The following is a 23,630-nucleotide window of genomic DNA, read 5'->3' on the forward strand; positions in this document are numbered from 1 at the left end:
GTGAAGAGAAATAAAGGGACATTCACAGATTCACAGAGAGGGTAGCTAAATTTTTATCTAATCTGTCTCTCTCACTTTCTTTCTCCCTGTTTTTCTTTTTTTTCTGTTTTTTACTATCTCTCTCACACACACATTTGCAGTTAAATAAAATCCATACTATTAACTTTGGCACATGGTTTTGCTTGCACCATAGGCATCTCTCGAATAATCATAACACATATTGATAATGCAATTTTCTGTTTTGGAAACCCCAAAAACAGCATGAGATGACAGCTACTTAATTAGACTAAGTTAAAAAAAATGGATACAAGAGTGACAGGAATGCATGTCTTATGAGCAAACCCATGACAAAACCAGTCAGACAATACAGATACTAGCAATGAATAATACAGATGCAAAAATATTCAGGAAGACCTGGCTAACTCTGTTATGGAGTTCATTACTTGCTGCAGCGAGCAATGTCACTGTACCACTCTTCTTCCCACCATTTCACTCTTGCAAAGAAGATGATGTTTTCCCCTCTTTTGAAAGGGTTTCCGGATTGCAGTCAGGCATAAACAGCCCGCCATGAGACAAGACCCCTCTCTGAGGGTGGAAAGTTCCTGCTTTCATGGATAGAAAATGTTTCAAGGACTATCACTTCACCATGGGAGCAATAGCAATGGGAACAGGCCTGATGGAAAATGTGTTTGAAATCCCTCATGTCAGTCAGACAGGCGCATCTGTGGAGACTGCATGAGTTTATATCAGCTGTCTGGCCTCTCCAAAGCCTGTTGTGACCTGATCCCTGAGGCACGAAATAAATTCTGCTGTGCCAGTCTCATTACAGCATGGGTGAAAACATTTCTTTTTCTATAAATTCAGCTTTGAGTCAAATTGGAAATCTTTATCTTCAAATGTTACTGCTGACCAAACTCTTCTCCTGTCTTCCTTACAGCCAGCCATGTGACAAGCTCTAACCTGTCATGCTCTCAGATCCTGCCTGCTTCAGTCCAGCCTAATGATTTCCCAAGAAACACTTCACAAAAACATTTGACTAGCTCCTTTCTTAGCACTTGAGTTAAATTACAATAGATAACATTGTCTTACCTTACAGCAGAAGGTATATAACATCTGAATCAAGGTATTTGTACCTTTCTAGCTTTCTACTTCTCAAGCTTACTGTTGGAATACTGTTGTTTTAGAGAAATTTCACTATATTCCTCTGAAGTGTGCTTCCTTGCACTTGATAGTTCTCATGAACCCATTCACAATTTTCTTCTAATAGTTGTCTTTCTAATTCATCTTTTTTTCCCACCAAACAGCACAAAGTGCAAAGATGATCTGCTTTAGGAATTTTATATTACTAATACTAAGAAATTAATTTCAAACAATTTAGTTAAAAGAATTCTTGTTTCAATCTTATGCATTAAAATACAAATATAAACAATAAATTAAGAAATTAAGCACAGGAAAAAAATCTTGTTACCCTGTACAAGAAAAGCAAATACAAGGTTACCCACAGCACATAGGCAATAACAACATATATGTCTTTTATCATTTCATAATGAAAATGAAAATTCTGAGCACAAATTAACTACAAATCTAAGCCTGCCTTAGAAAATAGGCATTTATATATATTGCTGGTAATATATTGTATTTGTATATTTGTAACTTGTCACATATTTTATATCCTATACCATTCAAGAGGAGATTAAAATAATTAAGCCAATTATTTAATAAAAAAGGAAGCAGAAAGAGCAGCAGTATCCACAGAAGTTGATTTATATCATGGTAGCACAAAATTTTGCACTAGGTTGCTTTATTGTCTTTATTGTCTTTTGTATAAAAAATACTCAGAGAAATTACTGATACAGCAGATAAGGCATACAGCCTCAAGAGAATATGTTTTTCTGCAGTCCCTCAATAATGTGATTAAGGAGTTACCATAAACTATCTTGCATCTAGATAGTGTATGTTAGAATTACCAGTATTTTTGGGCTAGATTTACATTTTTTGTTTGTTAGAACACAGTAGCCTTTTCCGAGTTATCTATGTGGAAGGTTTTAAGCTTAAATTTGCAGGTCAAGTAGCGTCTTTGTGAATTTTTTAAACCATGTTTCTTGATTTGTGTTTAGCCAGAAAAGGAAGTGCAGTCATTTAAGAGTTCTAAGCACAATTGCATTAACAAGCTTAGTCAAATTTATTTTCTGAGACAGAGGGAGATATGCACAGGCTAAATACTATCAAGTTTCCCTGCCTTATTTCTCCTGTGATCTTCAAAAACTCTTTTAATCCAGTGTTATATATGTGTGTTTTCATGTATTATTAATTTTAGTGACATGCATTCTGCTACCACTGCAACCTTCTGCAACCAGCCAAGAATTTTTAGAAAATTAGAAGTTTAGAATTCCAATATCATAGAATTCCAGAATGGGTTAGACTGAAAGGAACCTTTAGATTACCTTGTCCAGACTCCCCAGCCACAATGGGGGCAACTTTCACTGGACCGGGTTGTGCAAATGCCTATTCAACCCCTCCATTCTTTATTCAATGCAGCTCTGAACACTTCTAGGTACTGGATATCTACAGCTTCTCTGGACCACTTCTTCTGGTGCCCCACTGCTGCCCTCTTTTTTAATTGGAAACCATTCCCCCTTGTCTTTGTCACAAGGTGCCCTTGTGACAAAGACAAGTCTCTCTCCATTTTTCATGCAAGCTCCCTGCAGGTATTAGGAGATCACAGTCAGATGACCCACAAGCCTTCTCTTTTCCAGGTTGAACAAACCCAGTTTCCTCAGCCTTTCCTCATAGAAGATGTGCTCTCTGATCATCTTGGTGTGCCTTCTCTCCAGGTGTTCACGTCCTTCCTGTGCTGGGGATCCCAGAGCTGCTTGCAGCACTCCAGATGGGGCCTCACAGGAGTAGAGGGGCAGAAACACCTCCCTCAACCTTGACCATGTAGAAATAAAATTAGGAAGGTAAAAGCTCATTTAGAACTTAATGTGGCCACTTCTGTAAAGGATAATAAATAGTGGTTTTATAAATACATTAACATCAAAAGAAGAGCTAAGTAAAACCTCCATTCTTTATTCAAAGCATGAGGGAATATAGTCACCAACAGGCAGCACAGGTTTAGGAAAGGCTGGTCATGCCTGAGCAACCTGATCTCCTTTTATGAACAAAGGACCTGACTGCTGGATGAGCAAAGGACTTCAGCAGAGCCTTTGACGCTGGCATGCTCCTGGAAAGCTGGCAGCCCACGGCTTGGCACTATTTACTGGGTTAAAATCTGGCCCCATGCAATGCTACAGGCCAGGGCAGAGTGCTTGGAAAGTTGCACAGCAGAAAAGAATGTGAGGGTGCTGGACAACAAGAGCTGAACATGAGCCAGTAGTGTTCCCAGGTAGCCAGGAAGGCCAGTGGTATCTTGGCCTGCCTCAGCAATAGTGTGGCCAGGGCAGTGATTGTCCCTCTATCTTCAGCACTGGTAAGCCCACACCTCAAGTCCTGTGCCCTGTTGTGAGCCCCTCACTGCAAGAAGGGCATTGAGGGGCTGGAGCATGTCCAGAGAAGGGCAATGGAGCACAGGTCCTATGAAAGGCAGCTGAGCTGGGGTTGTTTAGCCTGGAGAAAAGGAGGCTTGGGGACAACCTTCTCACTCTCCACAGCTACCTGAAAACAGTTTATAGCCATGTGGGGGTACATTGCCAAATCACGTCAGCCTCTGATCCACCAGAATCCCCAAGTCCTTCTCACAGGGCTGCTCTCAGTCTGTTTATACCCAGCCTGCATCAATACCAGGGGTGCCCCAACCACGGTGCAGCATCTTGCCCTTGATCTTGTTAAACCTCATATATTCCCATGGACCCATTTCTTGTACTTTTCCAGTCCTCTGGATGTCATTTAATCCTTCAAGTGTGTCAATTACACCCTCAGCTTGGTGTCAGGTAACTTATGTGAGACTGTGCAGCCCACTTTCCTAGTATGCTTTTCCCAAAATATTTGCAGTTAAAATAAACGTGTATTTTAAATTCAAAACATTCAAGACATACAAATTTAATATAGATACAAAAAGGTTTTTTTTCATTGTTTTTGAAGTTTATTAACTGATATAAGATTGGCCAGCCTGCAAAAACTGCTTCTACATTAAATCTAAGTAGTTTCATTTTCTTTCTAGTCAGTATAAGGAACTTTCAAATAGTGAACATTCAATTTCAGAGTATTTTGCTGTTAAAATAATCAGATGCAATTTTTTACTTATAGCACTTAGTATGGAATTGTCACACCTTCTGTCAGAGTCAGCTTCCATGATAGCCAGTGTCCCATTTTGCTTGAAAAAAAAGTCATGCAGTTTGTCTCTTCCAAGACATTCCTTCATAGTCAATAAATGTACCTTTTGCCCCCTTTCAAGTGTTGAAGCTTCTAAACGAATAACTACATGATTGCAGCAGTTGTGTTATATTCTCTTTAATAAAGAACACTACTAGAAAACCTAATTATTTTACACTACAAATGTTAATAACTTGAAGAGTATCATAGAACAATATCAGAAAAAATTCATTTAGAGAAGAATAAAAAGATAATGAAGGCAGGTGACAATTTTTAAGTGTAGGAATAGGTTGCCTATTCCTCCAGGTTTGTTTGTTATAGCAAAAGATAAATACTAACTACACATAGGGAATGATTAAATTTTTAGTTATACAAGGGAGGTATACAAGCAAACTCTTGAAAGAAAATAAAATGGGTTGTGACACAGAGAGAACAACAAGTCTGCTGTTTGCAGGCCATAGAACACTGATCTACAAAATATCTGATTTCATTGCACAAATTACAGGCCAAAAATGCTCACCCAAGGTGCTACTTGGGTTTCATGAAATAGTAATGTGAAGAGAATGCTGCTCAGCTGCTGAGTTCGATGATAGTAATTTGGAAGAGGGAAGGGGAAAGGGAAAAAAATGGGAGGCAGAAAAATTTCTGTCAAATCAACAATGTCACGTCATTTTTCATTTTTAAAATTGCAGCAAAACTTTACTTTTGAAGACAAGTTCTCTAAAGTGTGATTGCAATAGGTATTTGCATGACAAGTTGTTCTTTAAAGAGGTCACATACTCCCACAAAATATTATGTATTAAAATTTAGAAAGTTTTCTTGTTAATAAGATATGGACTTAAAATGATATGCTTCTAGTTGGTTAAGAGAGGAACTTTGAAGGCTGACAGAAATACATTCTTACGAATAATAAGCCTATATTAAACTCTTTGGAAAGAGCTACAGGACATGAGCTTAAAAAAGATTTTTTCATCTCTGCTTGCAAAAGTTACAGTGGTTGGCAAGATCAATGCAACTATCTACGTAAGGCATACATAATTCCTTGCATTTGAATTTTAGTCCTCAGCAATTACACTGAGATCAAGGGCATTTGATTGAACATAACAGGCTTGTTTTGTTCTGGTACTTTTTTGCTATGTGACCTTTCCTCCTAGTTTCACATTTTCATTTCAGGTCAGTGACATTATTGCAGACATCATTCTCAGTGTCCATGTCAGAGATAAAGTACCAATAGTACAAAGAATATCTGCTCAATGTCATGAGGGAAATCAATGAAAAGGAAAACCATTAAAGTTCTATCGACATAGACCTGCCATCCACCAAGGAGATTTATGAATATCTGGTATAGTATTTTGAAAAAAGCACAACCTTTAGTTACTAATCCATGATAAAGCTTGAGTGGTTTCATTATTGTTTTTTATCCCAAAGAAACTTTGCACTATGAAAAAAGGGAGAAAAAACAACTATTTTACTCTTATATAGAGTTATTATCTCATTTTGCCTACTCTTATAGTAGGCAAAATGAGATAATGAGATAATAAGTACAATATATTATTTTTTTAAAAATCATTTTAAGCTTAGAAATGGACATATTTTTCAATTTCTTGACAAATTCAGGCACACAGGGCAAAAAAAATTATTGCAGTTGAAAATGAGATTTTAACTTTGAGTGAGCTATTTCATATCACTCAAAAACACTTTTAGAAAAATTATGGGTTACCAAGATATTGAGCTTTAAATTTCTTTAGTACAATAAGGTGACATCTTGAAAGGGACATAACTTTTTATAGGAAAAAAAACCACTTTCTTGTTTAGTATTCTATGTTTTACTCTGTTTTTCAAAACCGGCTAGAAAAAGTTCATCTATTAGCCTTTTTATAACATAGATTTTTCTGCCTTTCTGTGTTTTCTTCTGAAAAAAAGATTTCATAGGAAGAAAAGAAATTACCACTTCGTTTAACTATTGTAGCATTGGCACATCAATGTAATAGTATGCCTTTTTCAGCTAGGATCACTAAAAAGGCTAAGTGCATGTAGTGGTAAGTTACAGTCCTTATAATGATTGATAAAATCCAGTTGCAAAGCCCCCAGAGTGCCTGAAGCAGATGCCCTAATGTGTAACAGCTCAGCACGAGGGGTTACCTGGCTTTTTCTGGCTCCACTTTTGCTCTCATTTTACCAAGACTTAAAACTACTCCTGAAGCTCTAAACTCTTAGAGCTTACAGTTCTTACTGTGTGCTGCATAGCAGAAAAGTTCTGTAACAGTTGAAGGGCTTATCTCTTCTTTTTATCCCAGCAACAGGCAACGTGGAGCGAGCAGCAGTGTAAAAGTGCAATTTCTTCCCTTTTCTATTATCTACAAGGCAGCTGACACTGCAAACTTATACCAGCAGTAATCCTGAAAAAGGAAGGAATCATCCAGGCATGCTATTGCAAGACTGAAATCTGTACAACTCTGTCTTTTCCTATACTTTTGTGTAATGATCTTGCATTCTTTCAGAAGAGCAGGCAAATTACAGTTTTCTACTGCTATAGCCATTGCTTAAGAGAAACACTTAGTTTCTAAGATATTCCTCCATATGCTGGCATTTCTGAGAGAGCAATAAATGGCTACATTAGGAGTTAAATCTTAAAAATATTCCTTTTTGCCGCACAGGTATTAGAAGCAACCAAAAGTCATACTTGACAATGGGATATGATACACATGTATCCTAAGATAGAAATAATTGCAAACATTGCTTTTTGATAAAGGTTTGCTCTTAATAGAGTCTCTGGTTTTGTCCTTCCTTTTTCTGAAGTAGAGTTTCATTATCAGATTTCACTGATGTATAACAGTGATTTCAGCTGAGCGCTCTGGGAAATTCTGCCACCATCTGAGCAAGGAGAGTGAATTTTCAATATAGACAATGCTATCAGGGGTCAACTATCTTCCTACAAATTCCACTTGCAATTTTTCATCTTGCTCTGCTCTCATTTTGTGTTCCAGATATGAAGAATGTATCAAATAAGTAGATCATAATCAACAGCTTCCACTTTTCTAAGTTGGCCATTTTATTAACTCAAATGTCCTGTTCTCTTTTCTTTTCATGTCCTGGTTTCTTGCTCTGTCCCTCAATCTTCCTTGAAGTACTCCTAGCTGAAACCTGAAGCCTAAGTTTGATACAGCCCAGAGACCAACACAGGTCAGATTTCTGAGGAAATTTCTGCAGTGTTAGAAGGAATGATGAGAACATGCACAGAATGGACCCGCACAAGATAGAGAATGGAAAAACACAGAGGCAAGAGAGCAGTAAGAAGACTTAACAACAAGAACAGCAACTGAAATCTGAGTGTAAAAAACAAGGACATTGATTACATCAATCACCAGATCACAATTTCCATATAACTTTTTGCACTGCTGCTCCAGCTTACATGTGGCTTGGCCACATATGCCAACAGTGCTGAACACAGTTGTTCAGCATAATTGTTCTGATATGAAAGCAGTGCACATATATATCAGATATCCTTGATCATGTCCACCACAGAAGTCAGGAGCTCAGTTCAGAATCACTTCAGTGCTTTATGTCAGCAAGGAATTAAGATCAGTTTTTCATGGTGCCTTACTCAGATGAACACATGCTGAGCATACTCATAAGTAGCTGTCCCTATCTGCCTGCATGTCAAAACCCCTATGGAACAGTCTCTTAAAACCATGGAAGAAAAATAAAATACTAACCCAGAAATTTAGACTCCACTATTCTAATCAGTTTAATTTCAATAATGGTGTGGAAATTCAGAGGTTCAAATCATGAACATGGAAGAAGTCACAAAGCTTGTAATTAGAAATACAAAAAACCACTGGTTTGTGGCTTTTGCAATGTTTTGGGAAGCAAGAATTCTGGGTTTCATTTTTAGCTTTATGTCAGATCTTCTACTACTATTTGGGTAAAATTATTTATTCCTGCTATAACACTTGAATTTGCAAACCAACAGAATTAAGACTCTGTTGGGATTTTTAGGTAATATCAATCAGCCCAGGTCTTCAATACCATGTGTGTATTTTTGGGTGAGCTGAAGCATGCAGAATCTAAAGCAGCCAAATTTTGGTCTGAAAGCCATATAGCTGTAAAAGTTTAAAATTAGAATTACCTAGAGTAAAGTGCTGTGTCAGTTCAGATGTATGATTTTCTGACTAATGTGACCAATGCGAACAAGGGGAGTAACAGGCAAGACCATACTGTACCTGAGATTGTGGAAAATTTTGGTTTTGGGGGTGCAAGGGAGATTGAGAATTTTTCTGTTAATGGAAAAAGCTAGTCACACAGAAATACTCTTACTGAAATATTTCTACAGTTTTATAACTATGCATAATATCACATTATGCAAATTTACCACCTATTCAAATGTCAATAGTAAGATCTTCCAAATATGTTTCATCCTCCAAAATTTGAGTATAGATACAAAATCTTTTTACAAAGAGTGTAATTAGCTGTAGTGTAAATGTTGTTCAGGAAATGGGGGTTTATGAAGACATAAGTACTTTTCTGAATTAATGCAGGGAAAAAATGATTACCTCAGAGTCTCACAAGGTTTTTCCTATCTCATTATTCTTAAAACAATAGATTTCCTTATGCTGTTACTTGCCTTGTTCCTTTTTCTTCCTTCACAGTTCTGCAAAATACAGCCTAGGTAGACATCAGGCTTGTGGTATGACTATTTTATTTAATTAAAAAAAGTTACTCAAACAAAACAAAACAAAAAATGAAATCTAAAATAGAAAGTAATCAAAAACAAACAAAAGCCAAACCAAACAAACATAACTAAACCAAAACCCAAAGAAAATCCAAAACAGAAACAGAAAATAAAAAAAAGACCAACCAAACTGATGTTAGGTTCTGATCCAAACATCCTGATCAGAACAGGATCATTTCATACAGGTGTGTATGAAATGAGACAGATGTCCACTCTGATCAAATGGAGAAGAACAATTTTCCTGCTTCTTTATAAACACTCAAGCCTCAGTCCCCATTTCTCCTGTCTGTCTGCCTACTAACAGCCACCAGTGGAAGAACAGGGCTGTGAGACATCTTTTCTCCTGTCTCAGGCACTGACACCAGCTGCTGCCCAGGAGCTTCCAGGCCAGAATAAGTTCTGACAAGAAAAGCAGCTGGCCTCCACCCTCTCTCCAGAACACCCTTGCATTATTTTGGCAGTCACGGACTCTCACTACACATGCCCAGGAGTGGTCAGAGCTTGCCCCAGCTTTACTAAGGCCTGGACTCCTGCTAAGAGCGTCTACAATGCCTGGAGAGTCAAGCAGGGCTCTGGGTGGTGCTGAATGGTGCGTTGGTGGCTCTTGGCAGCAGTTATCCATGCCTGTCCCTGAAGCTGTTGACTGTGCTTCCCTGGTTGCTATGGGAAAGCAGCTGCTGCCCTCAGCTCTCTCCAGCCTTCTGCAATGCATTGAGAGCACGGCCACAGCACCAGGCTGGATGTATTCCATCTCCTGCAAAGCTCGGTCTGATCTTCATGATCCTGTGTCTACACCAGGTCTGCTTTGGCTGCATTATACAGGGGACAGTAGGAAAATGGACTGTCCCACTCTGTGTGGGACTATACAGTGCATCTAGTTCCTGGTGTGGGCGGAAGATGACTTTTTAGACTGAACCAACATGCCTACCAAGAGCCATTGGATGCCAGCAGCTATATAGAAGCAGCTCTGACAGCCCAGACACCCACCATCTTTTTCCCCAAAGGATACCATTCCACAATGCAGCAGAGACAGTACCCAGGGCTGTTGGGTGTGGCCTCCCACCAGACATCCGGGCAAGCATTTTCCAAGACTATCCAGAAACCCTTGAGGTCATGATGTCCCGGCTGCAATAATTGTTGAAGGAGATCTAAGGGATATGGTGGTGGCTAATGGTTACAGCAAATACCCTAATCATGACCAGTCTGTGCCTTCTCAATAAGGAAGACCTAGTCCAGGAGCTGCAGCCCAGCCTGCAAGACCACATAGCAATAGTCTTACACTGGCCCATAGATGTCATTGTGCACCAATGCAGTGAAGAGGACAAGAGGCATTTGGGCCAAAAGGACACCTCCAGTTCCAAAGGGGCAGGAGGACACCCCCATGGATATCCCCAGACCCTCTACCTCCCTAGAGGGACTCATGTCAACATGGACATCTCCAACAGAAAGTTAGGAAGTTTTCCTTCAGTCACTCCAGAAATTTCCCAGTTTACTTGTGTCTTGCTTTCTTGTCCCTCCAGCTGGTATTAGCATAGTTCATGTTCCCTGTAACTGTTAAGCTGATGTTTCTTCCATCTTGTCTGAAGATAGCATCATTTTCTTTTCTTTTGTGATGAGGCACTGCATTGTGGACTCCCATTACAACATCTTGTAGTTTTGTCTGCCTCCTCGTCCTACAACAACCAAAGTCAGTTGTCTCATTATCCATCCCCAGGCAGAGAGCTCCATACATACCAGCTGCTTTCACGTCAATTGGAATCCTTCTTGTGCCTCCTCGTATTCCTGTCCTGCCCACACTGGAGAGACTGTATCCACCCACAGCCTCACTCCAGCTGTATGAGCTGACCCACTGTACCTCCATGATCCCATTGGGATTGAGGCCTTGCAGACACATGTAGAACAGGAATTTGTCCTTTTTGCTCCCCATGGTGCATGTGTGAGAGATGTGAAGAATGAAGAAACTAGAAAGAGATCTCTAGCAGACACAAGTCAAATTAGCTCTGGAAATACAAGAAGAAATTGTTTATTGTCTACACTGTCTCAGAGGCTGCTGGAAATTGAGATGACATCTTCTGAGGTGTCATAAATTCTGAGATTCCCCTGGTATGCTGCAAACCTCATTCACAGAAAAGAGTCACTCTCACAAAAGATATATAATCTTTTCTTGAGGAATACCAATAAAGAAAATCTCACATACCCTAGTCCAAATATGTTTTGAATGAGAGTATTACTTCATAAGACAATATGCAGTTGTATGATACCTAGTGTTTAATGTAATTTCTTGGAACTATGTTGCCATGATAGGCACATGAAGAGCATGAGATAGCCTATAAAATTTTCAGAATTAAAATAATTGTAATTAAAGAAAAAGTACCAATAAAACCTTCTCCATCAAAACTTTTCTCCCCACACACTAAAAACCTGAAGTAGTTTAGATGGAAAATGACAGCTTTTTTCATTATGTAACACTCCTACAACAACTGCTTCTTCCAGTTCCAAAGGGACCAATTAAAGAGGCAATGGCAGTGCTTGAATTTGTACTTTTTCCCATTACCTGAACTATCATCTGGAAATACTGGCCCAGGATGACTACTTCCATATTACTTGTCCATGAGAGGGGTCCTTTCTGTTTCTAGTGGTTTGACACGCAGGATGTCAAGTGTATTTTTCTGAGAATGAGTAACTGCTTTGGTGATTCACTGTAAAAAAAAAAAAAAAAAAAAAAAAAGAAAAAAAAAGAGGGAGGGTGTTCAGAATAAATTAGATGCATAAGAGAGATGTATTTTACTAGAGGAGAAACACAAGCAAAAACGTACCTAAGGGGAGATTCTACATGACTTCAAGAGTGTCAGTAAAAAGCTCACTAGTGACTTTTGCATTAAACACAGACATTGAAACATCATGTTATATTTATTATGATTGCTGGTTTCACATGAAAACTCTCCACAGTTCTTTTGAAAGTGTGAAATTCAGGGACAGAGCACTTTTTAATTATATTTTCAGTATTCATCTACTTTTTCCACTTTTCAATTTTATTAAAATAGTAATTTAATTTAAAAGCAGGACTCTTTATACTGATAGAAAAAAATCAAGCTAACTCATTGTATAAAATTATCCAGATAGAAGTAGAAAATTGTTATCACAAAATCTTTTCATCTTGAAAATATGTCACTATATACTTAAGGGAGTCTAAGGTAGAATATCTTCTTTTTATTTTCTTTTTGTTTTCTTCTGATTTTCCAACCCATTCACTTAAAAAATTACCACTGGCTGTACTCCTGATTGAGATTACTATAATACTTCACTTCTCCTCAGTGTGAATCATCCTTTATTAGTAAAGGTACTCTTTGAAGATAGCAAATTCTCAAGCAGCTAAATCCACTTTTTGCTAGTATTCACTATAATGCTACCTTCCTAACTTAAAAATTCAGTGTTAGGTCTTGACTTCTAAAAGTTTTACTATGCTTGGCTCTGGATAAAACCTACTACTAAAACAGGCTGCCCAGAGAATCTGTGGATGTCCTGTGCTGGTATGAAGTTTCGGCCAGTTGGATGGAGATAGAAGCAACCTGGTATTGCGGAAGGTATCCCTGTACGTGGAAACATGGCAAAGTTAGTGTTGGGGTGCATTAGTTTAAGTTGGTTTATTCCTGTACCCCCCATTCCTGTTTATGGTTCTGCCCCGGGCTCTCTCTCTCTCTCCCTCTTCTTGATTGTCCCGTCAGTTACCCTTTTATCTCTCCTAATCCCTCCCTGGCTGCCTGTCTGTTATTCAGTGTCCATGCCCTTCCATCCAGAACCTTCTGTCTTGGACATTGAATGATTGGACCAGAGGTCAGGGTTCAACCCCCAATTTATTCACACTGGACATCCGAGTTGTTTGTTACGCGTTATTCCCTCCTCTCAAAAATTTAGATTGGTCGCTGTGTTCTAGTTATAAGACCTTGCCGGGCATGCATTTTTGTCCGCGCCCGACGCGCCTTCAATAAAACACCTCCCTTTTCCCTGTCAGCGCGGTCCTGTCTTTCTCCTGCGAGACGCAGCCCGACTCCTCTCCAAACAGCTCCGGGGATTCTCGCTCTCCTGAAGGCATCCCGCCTTAAGCACTCTCCCCAGGAAGTCTCTCCGCGGGAGAGTGCCCTTCCCCCTTCGGTACTGCCGGCGGCACTGGCCGCAGCAGCCGGGAACCCAGAGGCCAGTCGCAGCCGCTGCAGTTAGAACTAGAATTAAAGATTCTGGCTTTAATTTGAAAGTCACTAAATGTTTCCCCAAGTCAATCCTATTTTTCCCATGACGTAATTGCTGAGTGATCTTCTTGTTTTTACCTTGATCCAAAACCTTTTTGTCACATTTTCTCCTGCCTGTGCTTTTGGGCAGGAGGAGTGAGAAAATATCTTGGCAGGCACCTGGCATGTAGCTAGAGTTCACCAACTCAAATGCTCATTTCACAAAACCTTGAAAATTTCCAGAAATTCCTGACATTCTGGAGTATACACAGTCTACCATTATTATTTAAGAGCTCTTACCTCTTTAGATGCAGTATTTCTTAAATGACTGAGGGACCAATGCTGCAATACCAACAGCACACTGCCAATACAAACCTACACAAAACACACACAGCATGCTCATAGTCTCTCTGTTCTCTCTGTGATAGCTGCTTTTCTTCTGTAGAAACAGTAAGCACACAAAGGCAGTGCAAAGAAAAGCAGAACATATTTCCTTTGCTTTGTGCATTGAATTATTCATTTAGGGCTTTCTGAATTTGTTCCAAATAATTCCTCTGTGCTCCAGCACTTTAAAAGAGCTTTCCTGGCACCTTAATAAAACTGAACAAAACACTTAACCTGAAAAACTTTTATCATGTTTCTAAACATTATTATTTATTTTAGGACTACTTCTGTATATAAACACCTAAAATCCTTGTTTAAGGAATTGGAATTGTTGTGGAAGGAAAACAGTAAATTAAGTTTCCTAGACTTGATTAGAGAGATTAATATATTTGGTAGATTAGAATCTCTTTCTTTTTAAATTCTCTGTGGACAAAGGGATTTTATTTCATTCCTAATATGGCCACGGAATAGCAATGCAAAAGCATGCACTGCATGACAGTACGGTGTAGACATCTTAAGATCTGCTCAACATGAGATTGTTTAAATATAAGAGGTCCTTCAGCTCACTACCATCACATTCCTCCTTAGGTGAACTTGCTGAGAAATGAGCAAGTTGAGAAGCTCATCACCGAGGCAGAGCTGTCTCCTTGAACAGCTTCCTGTGTCTAGTACTTTTGATAAGCCATTGAGATCTGCCTCCAGTTTCTGCATTACTTGTATTTTCTAGTCCTACTTTGATAATTTTCAGGAGCTAATTAAACCAACGTTTAACACTACCCCTGTACTAAAAGGACTCTGCAAAATGGAGCTAAGAATTGCATACCCAGTAATAACACGGTCATTGAATGTGAACATAAAAACGCATAAAATCAGCACCATGTATTTTCACTGGAACTGTGTTCAGATAGCAGAGACAAACATGAAATTTTTTGGATGCAATGTCAGTTTTCTGTTCTATTATTGTTTCCCACTATCTGATCACCATGCAGCAACATAAAATACAAATCACAGGGTTTCACACCTAGTATGCCTGACAGATCGCATTCATTGGATGGATTTGCAACTTAGAATGATAGAATCATTGACATTAGAGAAGACCTCTAGGGTCATCAAATGCAAATGCTAGCCTAGCACCATGGTGTTCACCACTAAACCATGCTCTCAAGTGTGACATCCACATGTCTGTCGAACACTTTCAGCGGTGATGATTCCACCCTGGGTAGCATGTTCCAGTGCCAGGCCATCCTTTCAGTGAAAAAATTTTTCCTATCATCCTACATTAACGTCCACTGATGCCAGTTGAGGCCATTTCCTCTTATTCTGTCACTTCTGACAGAAGTGAGAGGATCTGGAACTGATCCCCAGCCTACCTTTCTGGTCGCTGTAGAGAGTGAGAAGGTCACCCCTGAGCCTTCTCCCACCTACACTTTTTTCTGCCATTTCCTTTGCACACATGGAGAGCTACTGACTGTGTTTGAGTGGTGAACTCATCTCAGGAGGCCCAAAACCAACTATTATGCAAAAACTGCTCTACATTTTAATAAAGAACCAATCTGTCTCATTTACCAGCCTGGACAGCCATTCATGAGCCAGATTGGAAAGTACTTCTAAACCTGTAACTTTCTGTGCCAAAGGAATTCTGTTTCTATTCTAGCAGCACAGGCACACATAAGGTTTAGTATCCCAGCAATGTAATTTCTAGAAGGCAAATAACTGTTTGAACCAATGAGAGACAGATATGAGATGACTGCTAGATTTTCTTCATTCCTTTATTACGCTTTCTTTTTCATGAATTTGTTGTCCAGCACTGGGCAAAATATGAGAAAGGCTTTTTAGCTGAGCCCTTTTTCTTTTACAGTCACATATGAGAAGTCTGCAAAGCCTGCCTGCACCTAGTGAAATTCTTATGCCACTTTTTCAGGTGCTAATGGATCTAGCATCTTACATCAGTTCTCATTTTTGATAGTCATTAACTCTGACATCTTAGTTCTCTACTGTGTGAGGTGTCTTTGCCATGTACAACTAGTTGCACTGATTTTATTTAAGATGGTTTTAGAAATTAACAATTGTTTGAATACTATTATTTTACAGTAGTATTTTTATGGTATCTGCTATAGGATATTTCATTTTCTCAACTCCCATTCTTTTTATTTTTCTTTTTGCTTCAAAAATTTGCATAAAAGGAGGAAGATGGAGGCTATTATCTATACACACATATTTACACAGATATAAACATGTATATGCATGCAAATTCTTCTAAACCACAAAGCTCACTTGCTTTCAAAATGCAGAACAAGCTTCTAAAATGAAAGCACTCCTTGTTCAGAAAAGTGTAGAACTCCAAATTTTCAAAATTGGGGGATTTTTCCCTGGAAAAGTCAGATTTTCTGCTGAAATAAAACCATTTGAGATGTGTGTCTAGAGAACTTGTGGGTATGCTACGATCTAGAACATAGGGAATTGAAACAAATAGTGAAAAAGTAGAGCTTCTACTTAATCCCTCAGCATTTTCCTTGAAGAGCCACATAAACTTTCTTTGTTCTACAAGATTAAGAAAGATATTGCAAGAGACTCCTATATATCCCACAATTGTGTATGGTTGGGTATGCAAATCATTCTTCAGAGGAAGCTGAATACAACATATTCAGGGGTAGAAATCAGACACCAAAAGAATGGTGCAGGATATTTAATGTCCCTGAATTCATGCTGATTGAAATTTAATATACAAATTATGCCTGGAAACAGAGGCATGTAAATACATGAAAAATGAAGCAAGATTATGATGACTTATGTTGGAAAGTAGAATCTGATCCCTATAGCTTCAAGCAGTTTACAGAGACAACTCTGAACTGACTCATCTAAAAAGCCATTAAGATATAATCAATTTAGTTTTGTAGCCTTTGTGTTGCTGAACTTAATTTCTTTGGTTTTCTTTTGCATATCCCTAATTTTAGTCTTCACCTACAAACACTCACCCCTTCTTTCTGGTGCTGCTGCTTAGTTCAGGCTCAGATGACACTTCTGCTAAGTTGGTCATGGCCTCTGTCCCCTTCACTGCTGTCAGAACTCTACTTCATCTGTTGATACAGACCTACAGGGAGAACAGGAGTGATCCTCCTGGTACCAGAAGTTGACATCCCTCAGCCTTCAGTATTGACTCTCTATTTTCCACTCATCTTCTTCTTCTTGCAGCAGTTTTATTTGACAACATGCATGGTCCACCCACACAGCCACCCTGAAAGCAACAGCACTGTCACCCTCAGCATGCTCAGTGAGGCCCCACGCTGCTTAAAGGTCTACAAGCTCATGCCTGGAGACTTGTATCCTCCCCTGAGAGCCCATTCCAGGCTGGTGCCTCTGATGTGCCATGGTAGTTTGTCCAGTGGATGCTGGGAGCAATGATTAGTAGAGCATCATTACAATTGGCTGGCATATACACACTGCTTTCTGCACATCTTCTGACTCCATTTTGTAGGAAGAAACTGCTGTGTCTGCTGTCACTTACAGTTAAAAGCTATTATTCTAGGAGCTTTTTATATCTTAACTACATCCTCTTCAACACAATTTCTGTGGATCTTTCCTCAACACTGTAGGTTTAATCTGTGCTTTCTGTCTCATCTCCTAGTACAACTCAGAGTTCTGCATATTAAATCCATCACAATGTGTTATTTGTCCACATTGCAGCATTCTTTGAATGTGACATTAGTTCCATAAAGCACAGTTTTTTCTTCCCTCTAAGAATTTTCTCTTTGTTTTCAGGACTAAGATCACATATACATAGTTGGTTCTACCACCTCTGTGACAAACTACATAAAATATGTCTCTTTTTGGATCAACTGCGATCCCATCCTAGAAAAATAATATTAAGGACAAAGACTGCAGAGAGTTTTCTTAGACTTTTTGTTATTTGCTTTCTCATTCGAATAGTCTTGTGCAGTGCTTCATTATTTGCATAACTGTAAGTGAACACACACTTTTCAGACACTTCTATGGATAAGGTCAAAGGTTGTGCAGAGACATCATTGTTTACAGAGCACTGGAGATAAAAATATTTATCAACAGGACTCAGCCCTTCATTCTAATAAATACCACATCTATTGCTGACAGTTTTTTAGTTTCCTTATTCCATTCTAGGTCCTGTCTAAAAGTGATAATGTTCAAATCACAGTCCCTGGAAACACCCTAAAAAGTTTTAGGACGCATGTGGTAGGAAACCATTTTTTTCAACTTTTTTTCTCTTCTCTCTACTTTGACAAGAAAAAAAGTTAATTTCTTTCCCTTACATATAATGCCTCTGTCTTTATGTGTTCTCCTGATGCTTTTAGAAATTCTGCAGTCAGAGAGACATGTACATGGATTAACACTTAAAACATTATGGGATTCTGCTTCATTGAAACATCAATGGGAGACTACAGGTCAGCAATGAAAAGTCCCTGGTAAAACCATCAAGGACTCAGTCAACCAGCCAGGTAGTAAATTCAGTCAACTATCACCAAACCAATCTCTTTCTATCTACTGAGTGCTGAATGACTGTAAGTAGAAGATAGGTCTAAGTATGTAGGCATCAGGCATTTCAAATATTTCTGTGTATACAGTGAGTTTCATATTAATTATTCCCATTTTAAGAATGAGACACAGAATCAGTCTCTTATAACAGTATTCCTATGAAATATCATTTGCAACTGAATTCCGAATTTATTAAATGGAATTTTTAAAAAAAGATATTTTGAGGATTATCCTTCACATCACACTGCCTTTCAAAGCACAAAGTATTAATTCTTCTAGTATTTCACTAAAATATTCCTTTAAAGAAAGAGTATTTTTATTTCCATGATTCAGTAAAGTCCAGGGTTTAGGGGAAAACCTGACCCATCAGAAAACTTGATGCACTTGATAAGAGACAGAAAAGCTATTAAAAATTAATTTCAGGGAATATGTGAGCATTTGTGTTACTAACTTATGGTATTTCTAATGTTAATCCTGACTACCTTCATATATGTATTTTTAGGAACCATACATGATTCTACCTGTTTTTTGATGCCACCATGTCCAGGTGTGGTCTCAGCACACAAAGAGTTCTGATTTTAGACAGAGAGGCTAAATCACACTGTACTCATAACACTGGGATTTATTGCATATTTATAGTGTTTTCTGGAACACGGAGAGTGAACAGAAGTCAACTCATGCTTATTCAACATAGGTATAGTAGAGAAACAGAGCTGCCTGTTGCTAAAGAATGGTACGTACCAAACACTTTGCCTTGTGTACTGAGAATCCTGAAAAGGGCTCAGAAAACATATAATACTGTCCATGCTTCATTATTCTGCTTGGACCTTTTCTAGGAGCAGTTTCAACTTTGGTAAAATTCTCATTCTGAGTCAAAGCAGGATGCAGCAGCTTCATGAAGCATTCAAAGATCATTCTACCAGCTTTGGTAAGCATTAGTGTTACTGCATTTACAAGGTGTTAAATTAATATCTGCAGGATAACAGAGATATTACAGAGTTTCTTTGCTGAAGCTGGAAGTCAGCCAAATACAAGTCCCTGAAGAGGTAATATAAAAAATTGTCATGCTTTGGGAAGAAACCGGGTGTCTGAGTTTGCAAACTGCCCAGCAGAAGACTGGGAAGTGTGTCATGTACCCAGACCCTGAGTCACAGAAATTGAAGGGATAGAAGCCTGCTGAGGCATGGAATGCCTCAACAGCTTTTGCATTTCATTTAAAAAGGAGAAAAGGTGAAGATGAGCCCTTGGCATGGGTGAGGGCAGGTCTGGGGAAGAGGGCTGTGACTGACACAGCCCCAAAGCACAGCCCCCATGTTCTGTGCAGGATCTCACTCTGATCCAAGGAAAGTGAACTGACTCAGGAGTCCCTTCTCCAAGCAGATGTAAGACTTGACTTATTATTGGAAGCTGAAACCTCTCTAGTCTAAGCAAGGCCTCTGACTAGGACTGCTGAGCCTTCAGAGACCTAGCTCCCTCTGAGATATCCTTCCTGCTGAATATGAGGGGAAGATATCATTTTGTACTGCATGACACTTATACCACTGAGCATGTACATTACAGTAAAAACTGTTGCCATGATGAATGAGGCTCATGACCTCTATCTCTCCATGCTATCGTGAAAATTTTGTTATAACATCTTAAAACTCAGGAACTACATTTACACATCTCGTCCTATACAATAAGGCATTCCTGCCAATAAGACCTTAGTAAAAAGGTCGTTTGCTAAGGGCTCTCAGCAGCAATAATATTTGATTATTAATACACAGCTGATGCTTTTTATATTTTTATCTGTAAGCAAAAATAATTTACTTTTAGCCGAGGTTAGAATAATTTTGAACAAATCTTGGATTCTCTTGTTGCTCTGTAGCAGCAGATTCTCAGCTGTCAGAAAAGACCACATCTCCTTCAGATGAGCTGCAATGATTTAAACTGCCTGGGAGTTTGGCTGATAATTTAAGCAGTCCCTGTCTGTAGGAAAGAGCTAATAATTAAACAGAGAGTCAGAAAAATTAAGGTTCTTTTCCTTTTTTTTGTGTACTATTTTTGTAGCAAAATCAAGAAAAGAGCTCACCTCAGCACTAATATGTCAAACTGCAATTCTTCTCTAGGTAATTCACCTAATGTACACTAACTTCCAAACAACATGGATGAAGACCTAAAATCTCTTACCTGTTGTTGTAGCTTTACTTCCACAAATGCTAGCAGCTACAAATCCAATCAATACCTTAAACTTAAATGAACTCACTATGGTGAAATTCTGAGCTTTGTCACTTGATAAATTCTTTAAACCTTTCCAGCAACAAGAAAGAAAATAAAAAGTTGTGATCCATGGCTTTTTTTAGCAGATTTATTTCACTGGATTTAATTTTGTTCAGACTCAAATAATCAGTATTCACTGAAGTAATTTTTCAATTCCCAGGCAAAAAATGTCCAGTTTATCTCTCCTTCACTGTTGCCCATTTGGGTCATGACCACTTTTTTCCTTAATTTTCGTTACATCCGAGTGTTTCTTGGAAATAAAATAAAACAAAACTTAAATTTTAATTCCATTTCTGCATTGAATATAATGCAGATATTCTGGGAACACATCGGTTCAAAAATGGAAGCCAGATTCCAAAGTATAATGGAAGTATCCCAAGAATAATCAATCCAAAACAAAAGGCAATGCTTATCTGTGAACATTGCGGTTTACAAGCAAATTAAATGGTTGTGTCAGTTGTGTCTAGGTGGCATAGATTAATTTCAGTCATCAATAATTTAGCTTATTCTGTATGAATTTTTACTTTTATTACTTTTTCATATTGCTCCCTATGAACTTACTAAAAAATTTTGTTCTTTACAAAAGAAGAGAAGGACCTTGTGGAGACCACAGACATTTCTCTTGCAGATTTCAGAACTTTTCTAAGAGAAAATGGGAGCTAAATGAGGCAGGTATCCCTTTTTTACCTTAAGAAGGTAAAGACACTTTACCTTAAGAAGGTGACAACTTTAGATATCACTGAAAACATAGAAAAGCATTTTATAAAGTGTTAGCCACCATCTTCCTACCAAAGCCTGGACTGACTTTCAGGTAATATCAACATTAAAAAAAAAAAAAAAAGCCAAACTTAAAAATTTTATAATAAAAGAAGTTTTGGTATTTGATGTTTCTTGGGAAGAGTAATCAGGAACAAAGAAGCCCAAAGTCTAATTGTTTTTAATATCTGGTCCATACTCTCAAGCATACAAGCCTTTATTATGTTACCTAGAGTATCAGAGTAAGAGTACTCTGTAGAGTTTCTTCTATAGTGAGAGGACAGAGGAAATGGCCCTAAGGTGACAGAGAGGATATTCAGATTAGATAGAAAAAAGTATTCCCTGTCAGGATGGTCAGGCATTGGAATAGGTTGCTGAGGAAGGTGAAGGAGTCACTGGAGGTGTTAAAGGTGCACCTGGATCTGCTGCTGGGTGATGTGGTTCAGTGGTTTGGGTGCTACAGTGGCAGTGCTGAGTGGATGGCTGGACTGGGTGACTTTAAAGGTCTCTTCCAGTCTTGGTGATTCAGTGTACATTTGCACAGAAATTGAAACACTTTTCTGCTGTAATGTAATTAGTATTTGGCTCATAGACTTTCTCCCCCCACTGCCATAATCAGATGGTTGTATGTACTTTAAATTAAATTCAACATCTGTTCTAGAAGCTCCTACCACATTTTCTGCTTGAAACAACTAGCACAGTTTTTTCAGTCTTCTTAATGCAGTAAAGCTCCACAGGTCTAACTGTAATTGTATTATTTGCTATGCAGTTTTCAAATGTTAAGTGAGATGTGCCAATTGTCCCCTGATGCAGGCTGTGTCCATGTATTGAAATAAATAATTAGTTGTCACTTAATGCAAAAGTGTTTTGTCTGTCACTGAATGCCTCACAAGTTATTCAGAGTTCACAGTGAACCATGATTTAAAATGCTACAGTATATCAAACATCAATCCTCCAGTCTTACTGCTACTAAACAGAGAGCAGTGAAAAGACCCCAGCATCAACTGATGAATGCCTTGCAATGTGAGTTGCAGATGTGCTTATTTTAGGCATATTTACTTGGGGACAGTATGCACAACAGATCTATGATCCATATCCATGTACCTGCAGCAAGCTGGTGCCGAGAAAGAGATGAAACCTCAGTGGCTGGGAAGTTAGAGGTAATGCTCTAGTTTTTAGTTCTGCTTCCAGATCCATTGTTGATTCATTCTCCTACAATCTTTTTCTGCAGCTGTGGAATGAGTGTCACTGACCATAGTCACAAGGACATTCACTGAGTATACAGATACTCTCGTTGTCTGTCGAAACTAGGAGAAATAGGCAGCATAGATTTTGAGTCATCCAAGTGTCAGACATTTGGAAGGGAAGGCTATCAGGGTGCATTCCATTGCTTAATTCTGGCAATACACTACGGCAGGTTTGAACATGGAAAACCAGCATAGCAACTTCATTAGGATGGACTACATTTTTGATCATTTCTGTTTAAGAAAAATAACAGTATCACAGTTTGTATCCATTTAATTGAATCTGTAAAATTGAAGAATAGTAAGGTACACTAGGATTCAAATAATAATGTGCATCTACAGAACTGATCCAGGTGGGTCACTATGATCTCTGCAGCTAAAGTACTCATTACTTGTGTTAATGTCCAGTCCACTTTCTACCCATACTTTACTATCTTTACTATCCTCACCTCCTAGCTTGTCTCTTTACTCACAGTCAGGACTTGGTAACCATTCTACCCCGTAGCCTAACCCTATGGTGGTTTTAGCTAAGGTAGAGTTAACCTTCTTCTTAGTGTTGGGTATGGGGATGAATTTTGTATTTGTGCTAAAAACAGGGTTGATCATTAATGATGTTTTAGTTATTGCTTAGCATGGAGCCAAGGTCTCTTCTGCTCTTTTGTAGTGCCAAACTGGTGAGGAAGTTTTGGGTGCCTGGAAAGAGTGGGAGAAGACAAAGCCAGGATTGCTTACCTAAACTGTCCAAAGAGATATTCCAGAACATGTGACATCCTGCTCAATATCTGAAGCTGGGGCAAACAAGGATGAAGGAAGGGATGTTCCTAATGATGGTGTTTATGTCCCCAAGTCACCTGGAGGTGGGAGGGGGCCATGCTGTGCTGAAGATATGAAACACCTGCCGGCCCATGGAAAGCAGTGAATGAATTCCTTGGGGATTTTGCTTGTGTGGCTTTTGGATTCCCCATTACATGGTCTTTATCTCAACCCATGTGAGTTTTGCAGCTTCTACCCATCCAATTCTTTCTCTAGTCCTGCTGGGGGTAGAGAGAGTGAGTGGCTGTGTGTGATAATTTGGTGCCAGATGGGGTGAAAAAACAACACATACATGCTTTGGTTGCTTAGGAATTAAAAATACAATAGAGATAGAAATGACAACATGTAACTTAGGTTGAGGGAAGACATTCTGTGGCAGAGTAAGGTAGGCTGGATCTT

At 38.7% G+C, this 23,630-nt stretch overlaps 2 long non-coding RNA genes across 3 annotated transcripts in view; one reads left to right on the forward strand and one right to left on the reverse strand.

Annotated features, from left to right (window-relative positions):
• Window positions 1-7,736: 7,736 nt before the first annotated feature.
• On the forward strand, window positions 7,737-11,244 carry LOC135290906 (uncharacterized). The gene is made up of 2 exons (XR_010353737.1): window positions 7,737-9,841; window positions 10,758-11,244. It is a non-coding gene; the product is annotated as an uncharacterized LOC135290906 (long non-coding RNA).
• LOC135290908 (uncharacterized) overlaps window positions 11,135-23,630 on the reverse strand; it is a 28,104-nt gene continuing 15,608 nt past the window's right edge. For both annotated transcript variants that reach the window (XR_010353738.1, XR_010353739.1), the window contains one exon: window positions 11,135-11,742. This is a non-coding gene — a long non-coding RNA (uncharacterized LOC135290908). The remainder of the gene's footprint in view (window positions 11,743-23,630) is intronic.

The sequence above is a fragment of the Passer domesticus genome, chromosome Z (genome assembly GCF_036417665.1).
Source record: "Passer domesticus isolate bPasDom1 chromosome Z, bPasDom1.hap1, whole genome shotgun sequence".
Lineage (NCBI taxonomy): Eukaryota > Metazoa > Chordata > Aves > Passeriformes > Passeridae > Passer > Passer domesticus.